Source organism: Aphis gossypii, chromosome X (genome assembly GCF_020184175.1).
Source record: "Aphis gossypii isolate Hap1 chromosome X, ASM2018417v2, whole genome shotgun sequence".
NCBI lineage: Eukaryota > Metazoa > Arthropoda > Insecta > Hemiptera > Aphididae > Aphis > Aphis gossypii.
The window spans coordinates 55,607,404-55,619,758 of NC_065533.1; the positions used below are offsets into that span (position 1 = coordinate 55,607,404).

At 25.5% G+C, this 12,355-nt stretch overlaps 1 long non-coding RNA gene across 4 annotated transcripts; it reads right to left on the reverse strand.

The window, feature by feature from the left end:
- Positions 1 to 270: 270 nt before the first annotated feature.
- Positions 271 to 10,292, reverse strand: LOC126552034 (uncharacterized). Of its 4 annotated transcripts, none has more exons than XR_007605889.1 (5): positions 10,174 to 10,292; positions 8,450 to 8,678; positions 2,356 to 2,493; positions 1,137 to 1,631; positions 271 to 375 (listed from the first exon to the last, which is right to left on the reverse strand). It is a non-coding gene; the product is annotated as an uncharacterized LOC126552034 (long non-coding RNA). The 4 variants fall into 4 exon arrangements; XR_007605890.1 differs by having other exon boundaries at positions 275 to 375; positions 1,133 to 1,631; XR_007605888.1 differs by lacking the exon at positions 271 to 375 and adding an exon at positions 877 to 928 and having other exon boundaries at positions 1,235 to 1,631.
- Positions 10,293 to 12,355: the final 2,063 nt, after the last annotated feature.

A 12,355-nucleotide genomic window follows, 5' to 3' on the forward strand; every position in this document is an offset into this window, starting at 1 on the left:
ATGATAATAATAATAAATAATAATATAATGATAATAGTATTAATAATTATAATAACGATTTATTATTCAATACGTACTACGTATTGTTTTATATATTAACAGTGATATACCTACTGATATTGTTGCTGTAATACTTTACATTTATATATATATATATATTAATATATTGTGTACATGTATGTATAAATCATTTTTATTATTATAATAATTTATTATATACCCAAATACATACTCAACGCATTAATGATAATAATATTAATAATAATAATACGTGCCATGACTAATAAAAATTTCCCATATCGAAATCGTTGTTTGAACTCTTTTTTTTTTATTTTTTTTTCTGCTGTCGTTTTCCGATATTCTGATAGACTGCAGCTGTAAATAATAATACAATAATATGTCAATTGTCAAAACGTGCAGCAGAGCGATGGTCGTATATCGTATATGTATATATGTACGATGAGTACATATATATGATGAACACAATGCGAAAAATTAATTATCGCATAGATTTCCCGTATAATGGAACACTATTATGAATTTTTCTCTTTACCACCATTATATTATATTCGTTTACCATTTTTTTACCCTTTAAATTTCCACACAATCGAAGGACTGAGCGTTATGTTTATATTATATATATATAAACATGCGTATAATATAATAATATTGTTAAGGTACTATATATACATAATATATTGAATGGTGAAAAATGCGAACACGACATGCGGGAAAGTGAATAAAGGGGCGGGAAAAAATAACCAATAATAAAACATATATATATTATATATAGTTGGGCGAATAAAACCCGTTGATTCGGTTGACAAACGAACGCTAATGCAGGAGGGAACGAGAAAAAACTCGTCTCCTCCTCCGAGAAAACATAAAATAGAGGTAAAATTTTTTCCGACTGCCTTTCCCGTCGTCCCTAAAACACACACATATATAATACAATAATATGACAAAAACAGAAGTACTGAGGCTAAATTATTTAATATATATATATATATATATTTGTGTGTGCGTGTATAAGCACAGGTATATACGACGGAATGAGAAAAAAAAGAGGACGGATAGAGAATTGATGCCGGCATATAAGAGCTGCGCAGAGCTAATAATAATAATAATTCACCAACGTAATCGGCTGTCGTCGTTTTCTCGTTTTTCCGCTTTCCGCTACGTCCGCCCCAAAAGCTCGTCGTTAGGTTAGGGCTGTACACACATATATATATACTTGCTCGTCGCATAGAAAGCGGCGTGGCGCGGGCGCGGTGCTCATTTTTTCCCCGATTCCGAGGCTGACGTTTTCATCTCGACGAAAATCCGTAAACGCGGGACGAATGAAACGCCACGTCGACATCGGAAGTCGCGCGGAAGCAGAATCACGCAGCAGGAAAACGGGACACGCCAAAACAAAACATAGTATTATTATTATTTTATTATATTGTAGTGTATATAATATAGTACTATGACAGTATTGCGTCGCGCTTGCGCGTATATTATACATTATCGAGATTTCTGTGTCGAATGTCGCGAGGACGGTGTTTTGTGGGCGCAAACCGTTTCTTTGACATTACAATAGCCTTGGTCGCAGTGTGTATTATTATTATACGTGACTTGTACCTACAAAGCTACAATATAATATTATTATATTATTTTATCTTTTCTTACCTGTATATATATTATATATATATAAATATATTACAAATAGGACCCGGGTTTTTATATAAAATTATTGTTAAATATGCATATATATGCACTAAAAAATTCAAAAATATGCAAAAAATTCTTTGTGTATTAAAAAAAAAAACTGTACATTTTAAAATAATTACAAAATATATTATGTGAAAAGAATACAAATTAAAAATCAGTACACTTGTTCTTAAAAATATGAACTAACTATTAAATCTATTGCTAAATTAAATAAATACTAAATTAATAACGATAAAAATTTAATATTAATTTTGGAACGAGCATACCAACAAGAAGTTACGAAATGTGATTTTATATATTTTTCAAATTCTAAATCTCTACGATTGTTACGTAACATAGATTTATATTTTGAAAAATAACTTTTATTCGGCATTAAACTCGCCTTGCCAAGCAAATATAAAAAAAATTCATCAAATATTTATAAAAAATGCAACTATTTTATGCAATTAATATGCATTTTCATTCAAATATGTAAAAATATGCAAAAAAAAAAAATTAACCATAGACATTACATACCACGAAATGTCGATATCATTAATCAAAATTATTCTAGCTCAATTGTAGAATAATATGAATTTGCATAAAAATCCGGGCCATAATTATAAATATTTATAGGTAATATGCTATACTTAGTTGAATTACCCGATATCGCAGAAGAGAGGGTTGGAAATTGGAAACGAACAGAATGATATTTTTAAAAAGACGAATTTCTTGCCTGTGACGATCAAATTAAATAATTATATAACTGTCAGTGTTTTCTTCTGTTCAATCGATGTCAATCTGCAGAAATAAACTAAAAAATACATAATAATTGTGATATTTCAAGAACAAAATGACTTGTGTTGAATTCTGTGACAATAAGTATTAAGTAACTTAAATCATTTCTTGTCAAATATCTTTCTCTATATATATATAATACATTAATAACCTGTCTGTGAGAAAATACTTTAAAAATCTGTTCAATTGTTTCGGAGATTAGCACGGGGACACAGCAATGCAAACACCAATTTTGTTTGTTTTAATGGATTATGCAATAAACACGTATTATTATGTTAAATATTTGTGACATTTGTGTTATTTTCATGATATTATATGTACTGTATACATATTGTATTTTATATTAAATTATGCGTCTCACAGTAAGTATATTATGGTGTGCGTGGCAATATATAAAGTATGACGTATATATATATACTATATAATATGTGGATTATATAGAGAAGAAAAACGGCGGAAAGAATAAGTCGAATAAAGGACAGGTAAAGAAAAATCTGAAAAGCGACGGACGAAGAGAAATAATAATGGCGGCAGTAACACAAAAAAAAAGAGAGAAATAAAAGTTCTAACGGCGCGATAATAATAGTGAATACATATATTTAATATATTATACATATATATACGTATACGCGCTTTGTGTGCGGCGGTGAAGCGGTATTTTAGGGTGGATAGAGGGTGGTTTGCGGGAAAAGGGAAGTATAAATATTAAATATAAACGGATGATGGTATGGAGCGGGACGAAAAAACCAACGATTATGATTATTAGCCGCGTGAGTTGGGGTGTGTGTGTGTGTGTGTGCTATAGAAGAGGCGGATAGAAAAAGCGAGGAGAACACGTCAAAAACATAAGGAGAGGGGTCCATTTCGGAGGTATATATATTATAATGCGCACGCAAAACAACGACAATATTGTTGCTGGCGCTTTGCCAATGAAGGTTTATTATTTTTTTTATTATTATTATTATTGTCATTATAAATTATAATAATCCTTTATGGGCCTCACGTATTTATATTTTCATAAAGGCTTGATATAAATAATATAAAAAAAAGTTGTTGGAGTATAATATTAAAAATAAATCGAACACCATTTGAGGTTAACCGGCAATTATAACATTACCTATGTTCTATACCGATGAAATAAATAAAATTACGTTTAAAAAATATATAAAAGGTACTTGTTTTCATAAAATATGCTGAATACAATAATTTTAATAAAAATTATGTTACGAATGTTACGAGTATACCTAAACGGCATTAACAATTTTATTATAAACACAGTTATTTTTAACTAACTGCAATGTTTACTTTTAGTATTTACTAAAGTATATTGCAGATCAGATAAACGAGCGTCTTTAATAAATATATAATATACGAAACTACCTATGAGTATCTATTCTATATTAAAAGAAGCAGAGCAATTAATGACAATAATTAATTCAAGTTACCAAAGCAAGGATATTTAGTAAATAACAAATAATAAATTTAACTCGTTAAGTTTCAAAATTTTAGTAAAAAATATATTTACCTAACTCAATTTAAAAAAAGTTAATCAATTGTTTTAATTAGTATACATAAATCATATTAAGAATATTTTGTGACTATTATGTATTATGTATACAACAATGTTACAACATTATTTTAAAAAATATAGTAGAAATTATACATATAGTATTCGGTTAGGTATTTTTATTTAAAATAGTATAAGTAAACAGTAATTATTTCTAATACCGAATTGGTTCTCAAGCCCCAACCCTACATGCCAAAATGATTCCTGTTTAATTATACGTACATTTCCCTTTTCAATTTTATGGGCTTAAGACTATCAACTTTCAAGTAGATTTGGTTAAAAAATAATAATCAACATCTTATCTTAGTTTCTTTTTCACTAAACATAAACTTCATAATATCGAATAATTAAAATTAAAATACGATCGATGATCGATGTATAAGCGAAAACAAATTTGTATGGGTATAAAATATGACGATGTGTTATTCAAGACTGTACAGTTCTCACAGTTGGCATATAGCGAATAAGTACGTATATCTCACTCGTTAACTTAATCTATCGGGATATATGCGATAATTTTCTTAACCTCTAACAATCTATTGCTTCTATAGAGTGTTTAAATACATTTAAATTTTATACTATCTATAGTATCTAGTTTATATTTTGTACCGATAATTAAAAATTAAATTAAAATTGTAACCATTTTACCTGAACACAAACGGGAACCAAATCGGCTCAACTTAATAAAATACTTTTTACAAATAGGAACTGATTTGGTTACTCCCGTACTTATAACGTACCACAACTATTGAAACCAACTACTTCAAAACATTTTTAATTTTGTAACATAATGGATTATTTTTAAATCAACTGAAAAAGCTAGATTATTTCAACAGTCAATTATAGTTGTCACAAATGAACTAACTATTTTAGTAAAATATTAAAAAAAATAATAACTGTTTAGCTAATTAATACCCCATCTTTTCTGATATTGACTTAACCTAGTTTATATAGTTAATAATTATCTATAAAGGTATTCAATTAAGAAATATTTCATATTTTAAAATATCTACTTAGCTCACTTCCGCGTATACTAAGAAAAATATTTTCATATACTTTTTTATTTGTAAATAACTGCACATATTTTGGAGTCTGGGCAGAGCGATTAATGTATTGGTTTTACAATTATGTATAATATGTGGATCTGACGTCTCCTTTAAATGCAATAAAAAAGCTTCAATCTTCAACTTTGAAGTTTCTGATAGTAAATTGGATCTATAGTTGCAAAAGTAAAAAGTTCCCAGTACTTTTCAAAATAATCGAGAGAAACTAAAAAACAATTATGGAAAAATGGAAATATTTATGTAACATCAGTTTTCGACAAAATTGGTTTTATATTTTCGATGTAATTCATAAATTAATTGCGGGTATAAAATTATGGTTCATATATTTAACAAGAATTATGAACTGTATTTTAAATTTTAAAAGAGTTTAATTTAAGATATTATTATAGTAATTAAAGATGGTAGGTATAACGCTAGATTCTTTACCATTTAACAAGTAAAATTTTTCTGTTTAAAATTATTGATAGATTTTTGAATCACGAGTGGAAAAAATTTAAAAAAAATTAAGTAAATTATTTCAACATCCTCTATAATTGTAAAAATATCAAAAAATGAAATTTTCTTTTTTTTATATAACCTTTTTATAAACTATAAAGGAATAAAAGTTAAAAGAAAAACTATATTCAAAGCGAAGTAGTAATATATTTATTTTACAATAATATTTTTTTGTCATATTAATATATACAGTCTCTTTTTGCATATAAAAATTCTTGGAATGCAAAAGGTTATTTATTAAACTGAAGCAATTTTGTAATATTTTTCGAACATGTTATCAAAAATTGAATCTCAATTTATAAGTAGTACTAACAGTTAAAAGTAGGTACCTAGGAAAATTTCTAAGTTTCTAACTATCTATTTCTAACCTATAATTACATGTATCTAATACATATTTGTATAACTAAACGCTTTATTTTTTAACTATGATAATTTTATTTATACAGTCTGTCGAGCTTCATTTTATTTATTTAGTATTTTAAAAACCACTTTGTAATAGTTAGATTATCAAAAAGTCTCGTGTTACTTCTAAATTGAAAATTGAACACTTGCAGATGGTCAAATATTGGTAAGTACTTTATATTTTATAGTGTTTAAACTGTTTATTTTAGAGTGATAATTTTTGTTATTTCTCAGTAACTTGTTTAATTCTTTTCGAATAAAATTCAAAAGAAATATATTAACTGCAGTGATATTCAAATGCATAAATAGACTACTTTTTTCAATTTCTCAAAAGCTCACAGAGAATAATATGAACGTAAAACAAGGAAATGACTTTATATCTATAGGTATAGTGCAGATGATCAATGGTTTATAGACAGAGATTTTCTATTTTATTATAGTAACCGTACGTGTGAATCAATGAAGACTTACTGGCTGAGTATTGTTATTGGATTTGCTCGTTCTTATACCATCGGCCTATCATATTTGTTTGTGCAATATAGCTATTGTATTGCTTTATTGAAAACTGAAAAGGTTACATAAAGGCCACATATGTGCCTACGTGGGTTTGAAATGTGTTGTTGTTTTTGCGCATTTTGTCATAATGAACAGTGTAATACACAATTTTGATTGATATAGTAGGGTAAAGTTATATTATTGGATTCAAGAGAAACCTATTAAATGTTATTATTATAATATTTAGTTATAAAGTTTTGTGGCGTAATAATGCGAATAATATTATTATTAGGGCTATGGGGACTTTTAGAAGTTTGCATATATTTATGTAATTGTCGAAAATATATAGCTAAATTATATATAAATGTGTTTCATAGTAAAGTACGATTTTGTTTTTAAAATGTGTTGTTACATATTTTGCATTATTTTATTTTTGAAGTCAAATTTGACTGTTTTTTTATATAAAAATGGACGTTTTTATAGTTTTAGTTTATTTACCTATAGATTACAGTTTGTATGTTTTCTCACCGACTATTACATATCTGATATTGACAAGTGAAAAATGACTGTTTATTAATACACATTTTTATTGTAATTTATAAATATTATCTAAATATTAAATATGACTTCTAACCATATTTTATGTATGTGTTTACACTGATTTCAATAAAAATAAACATAAATCTTTTTTTTGAAAATACCTACATATTTTCTAATATTTTACTACTATAATTCATAATATCACAATCATTTTAAGCTTATTATGTCCTTAGTCTTAATCAATACACTTAAAAATAATTATTTTAGTGAGTATTTAGGAGTATTTATAAAGTAGTTATAAACTTTTGAGGTTAGTAAATGTTGTTCTTATAAAAAGTTTTCTAATTGGTAAAACTTCGATTTCTCGACTATAGCTAGGTTAGATTTTCGATGAGAAATTAATGATAACTGATTAACATGACATAATATCAGAGTTGTTATTTTTCCTCTTAACGAGTTATTTAAGGAAAATTTATGAACTATTTAAAGGTAATAACAAAATCACAAATTTATAATTAAATATTTAATGATAAGTTTTCCGATGTATCGGTACCTAGGTACTTAAAATTAATACAACCGCTATAATTTTGTGTTATGGCGTATAGGTATATAGTATACACGTAATACGTATATGATATATTATAAATATTATTAAAAATGAATGAATTATTCAAATATTTAACTGTGTAAATTTAATTGAAGATAATATTTAAATAATATTATTTAATAATTATTAAATTTTAAATTCTGAGTAGTGATAATTGATGAATGTATTAATTGTACAGAATGTTTTTTGTATATGTGTCATATTTTAAAGCAGTAAACTATTTTTTTTTTCAAAGAGAAGTAAAAAATGCCTAGTACTATTTTTATAATAATGAATGATGAATATATTTATGTAAAATTTGATAGGAAAGTAATTGAAATTTTCACTAAATGTTTATACTAACATTTTCTATACGTGGTAAAATTTTCAAAATATTGGACACTCATAAATTTATTTATTTGAAATTTTAGAGTTTTTTTTAAGTTTTTTTTTTTAATAAATATCTATAAAAAAAAAAATTATGCTGTTAAAAAGTTTAAAAATTTCATTTAAGGTTCATCATAAGTTGTTTATTGATACTGAAGCTAAAAAAAAATAATTTAGAAAAGATTATTAGTAAAAAATAATTATTTATTATTTATTAGGATTTATTAGGAAAATATTATCTGTCACATCATGTTACCCCGTAGTTTGAAATTGAAAAAATTGCTTTTTTAATCATTTTTTTTTTATTATTATTATTATTATTACAACAATGATCATTTAGAATGAAAAAAAAATTTAAGTAACTGTATTTAATTTCTAAATAAAATGTTTTATTAAAAAATCAGTATAAAAAAAAGTATGTACCTCGTCGTGACGTCGCTCATTACTTTCGGTTTGCGGTCGATTGCGTTGTCAGGTCGGAGGTGCGATACCAGGATCGCATGTACTAGCCGCTACACTTTCTTCAGTTTTCGGAAGCGTCGGCGACGGTGTAAACTGGCGCGGCATTACATAGTTACCGTTTAACAACAATCACGTCACGGCATACTTTCCTGTCACATAATATATTCCAATGTGATTGTGTTCTAGAAGACTAAAAGAAAAAATAAATCGAAATAACCTTATTAGGTTTTTAGGTTTTCAATTTTAATACTATACTGATAAGAATGAAAACTAAACTAACTGGTTGGTGCGTGTGACTAAGGAAGTCAAAATTAAAATTTGTACTTTCATAGTTTCGTGTACTATTTTAAAATAGTGTTAAAAAGCAGGATTTTTACTTAAAACTTGTTTTTGAAAAATCATTTTCTTATATAGTTATAACACCTGTAACTCGAAAACAAATAACTGTACTTGTAATTTTCAAAGAATATTTATATTAGAATAATTTGTACGTAGTTTTTTAAATATAGTGTCTCTTTTTGAGCTATTTAGAGAAAATTTTCTTTTTTTTAATAAATTGTTTGCTCTGAATCGAAACACTTAAAAATATTACACTACTAATACAATGTTTCTGATAAGTTTGGTGGGATAAAAAAAAAAGAAAATTTAATTGCAAATATAGACCATCATTTTTAGTTTTTAAATTATTTTATAGTTAAAAATGTATTAAATTTCGATTTTTGAAACAAAGGCATGAAAATGTATTACAAGTTTCCAGAGTTTCCTTGTAAGTAGTTAATACTGGAACCAAAAGTCAAAACAATACATTACATAAACGTCAAAAACATAAGTTTTAATCTTTTTTAGAAATTTAATTTCAATTTAATCGATACTACTCTGATCAGTTATATAATAAATAATGATAATCAAACGTGACTCGTACGACCGTCAATTTATAGGAAACAACTACGTCACTACGACGTTCTCATATTCGATATAAATACGTACTTATTATAACGATGTTGACTTAAAACTAATTTTTATTTCAAAATTTAGAATAAGTTAGTTATTAATTATTGTTCTACCGTTTTGGATATTGGATTGTAATTTTTTTATTAACTTTTGAAAGTTTAAGATTTTGAAAATGTATTATTCATATACTGTATTGACGTTAATATTATTTATAATATTTCGTAACGTGTTATATTTCATTTTATTTATCATAAATAAAAACTAAATTAGGTTGAAAATTGTATTAAAAATTATAATTTATAGCATGGCATAATTATGGGAATAAGAAATCATTTTCGAAGTTTTTAATTATAATATAAAATGATAAAAAATTACAACGCTTACGTATTAGTGACGTTCTGACGTTTATTGGAAGTCTTATGTGTTAAGTTTATAAACTTTATAAATATTAACAAAATAATACGCAGTCGATTTAAGGATAATTTTGTCGATTATCATCCTTATAGCTCCAAGTCTATAGTTATTTATTTTACAACGAAAAACAAATGCGATTTTATTTAAAAATTCCCATTTTTCCTCAATTTTTTATTAGTTTTTGCAGATTATTTTGAAAAGTACAAACTAAGTTCAATTTTCAACTAGAAGTCAATCTAAGTATTTTAGATTTAATCCTTATTTTTGATTCAAAAAGTGACTTTAAAGTATGTGCATTATATAATATAATATATACTTACAATCCCATCTCGGGTTTACTTTAAGAAAGCAGCCACAGCCAGAATAGGTATCAACTATGTATCGAAGTGGTATAAGTGTAACTATAACATAATATTGTAGATAATATCACTAATAATTAATATCAAATGTAAAAATTAATAATTACGTAGTTATTATACTTTATTTTTATTTTTACATTATGCGTGTTGTCTTAATTACAAACAAAATAGATTAAACAATAATATATTAATATTATTATTAAATATTGTTATCATTTATAAGATAATATTCAATTAAAGTAAAGTATACTTACTAATTATACAATATAATATGACCCATTTTCTATGCATTTCCTTATAATCTGCAGATGTTCATTTTATCCATATTAACTTACTAAAAATACGAATAATTATTATAAATAATAACAACTTTCAAATACCATTAGCTCGCAATCATTATTTACGGGTTTTACCTAAAATAATATTATTGATATAGACACGTGAATGTGTGATGTTTGATGAACCATAAAATTACATAATTATTTAAATATTTTCTATAATATTGTAATCTTTGGAATTTGTTACGAATTTCCTATACGTATCGCAGTCGATTGATAATAACGTTTAATTTGGTTATACCAATCATTAATTATTATCTATTGGGATTTTCCTGGGCTTTTAACTATATACGCAAGAAATCATAAATTATTATGCGATTATTATCATTTATTAACATATTGTAGTAATATGATACTATACCTACCACCAACGATCTAAGATGAATCATCAATAGGTACTAGTCCTATAAAAGACTCAAGCTTAGCACTTCGAAAAACAAACCACCATCCAACAGTTCCAACTGCAGTCTACAGAACTCTTTAAACTTACTACACAAAAGTAACACTTGACACTCAACTCCAATATTAATACTATCAACATGAACCGCAACTTGTCTATGTTTCTTTTGGTCGCCGCATTGGGTAAGTACTATTTACAAACAAAATGTATAAATTAATTTGTTAATTATTTAGCTCTATAAGTACTTGTATAATATATATTCACTTCAATGCCTAGACGATAACTAAATAATAATATATAATATAATAATAAGAAATATAATTCTCAGGGTTCGGGATTTATAGCGCGAAAAATACTAAAATATGCGGTTATATATGACTCAATTAACTAAAAAATATTCACTAAAAATAATTTTTAAAAAGGATTTATCAGATATGAAAAAAATTTGTTATTACTATTGGACATTTTAATATTATTACTAATCATGATAAATTTATAAATCAAATTTCTTAAAAATTGGTTTTTTAATGGTTTGAAAAAAAATATTTAATATCGGTAAATATTTATTAAAAATTTGTTATTGTTAATAAAATTTCTATCTTTGTGATTGCATTGAACTTTTAGATGTTTTCGAACGTTTTCAAACAGGTAACTCCTATCCTCGGCTAGATTAGACTTATATACCAAAAATAAACTTTTACTAGTCTGTCAATAGATGTTATGAGAGCCAGAGAGCAAATACTTTAATACTTTCAATACACCAACTCAGATAGCTATTTTGTTTTTGATCGTTTCAATTGATTATTTGTTAAGTATTTATAAATCACTTTAAATACATCAGTTTCGTGACAGATAGCCACACAAATAGTAATATTATGTTCAAAACATGTTTTATAATTAATTGTTCGAAATTGTAATTAATACATATTCAAAATAATTCATAAACTCAAAAATCACTGAATGTGTCAATATAGCAAAATAATTAGAAATATGCAAACACCTCTTAAATATGCAAAAACAACAAAATAAAAAGTTATGTTTGAATTCTCCGAATACTATAAAAAGTATTTTTATATCTGCAATGGTTTACTACATTCATGATGGATATGCAAAGCAGTTTTTTGAAATTTCGATAGTAGAATCAGTAGCCAGTACTTTAGAATGGGCGTCTTTGATTAGAAACTTGATTTTTAAAATTATTAAGTTTAAGTAACTATATACACTAATTAATGGTAAAACTAAAATTATTGTATTTAAATACCTACTCAATTTATTTAAAATGATATATCTTAAAAAATAGTTAAATTTATAATAATTACAAAAAAAAATAATACAATGGATTTTTGTAATTTATGATTAAAAAAATATTAATTGATCCTTTTAGAAAACATCAATGGAAGTTTGA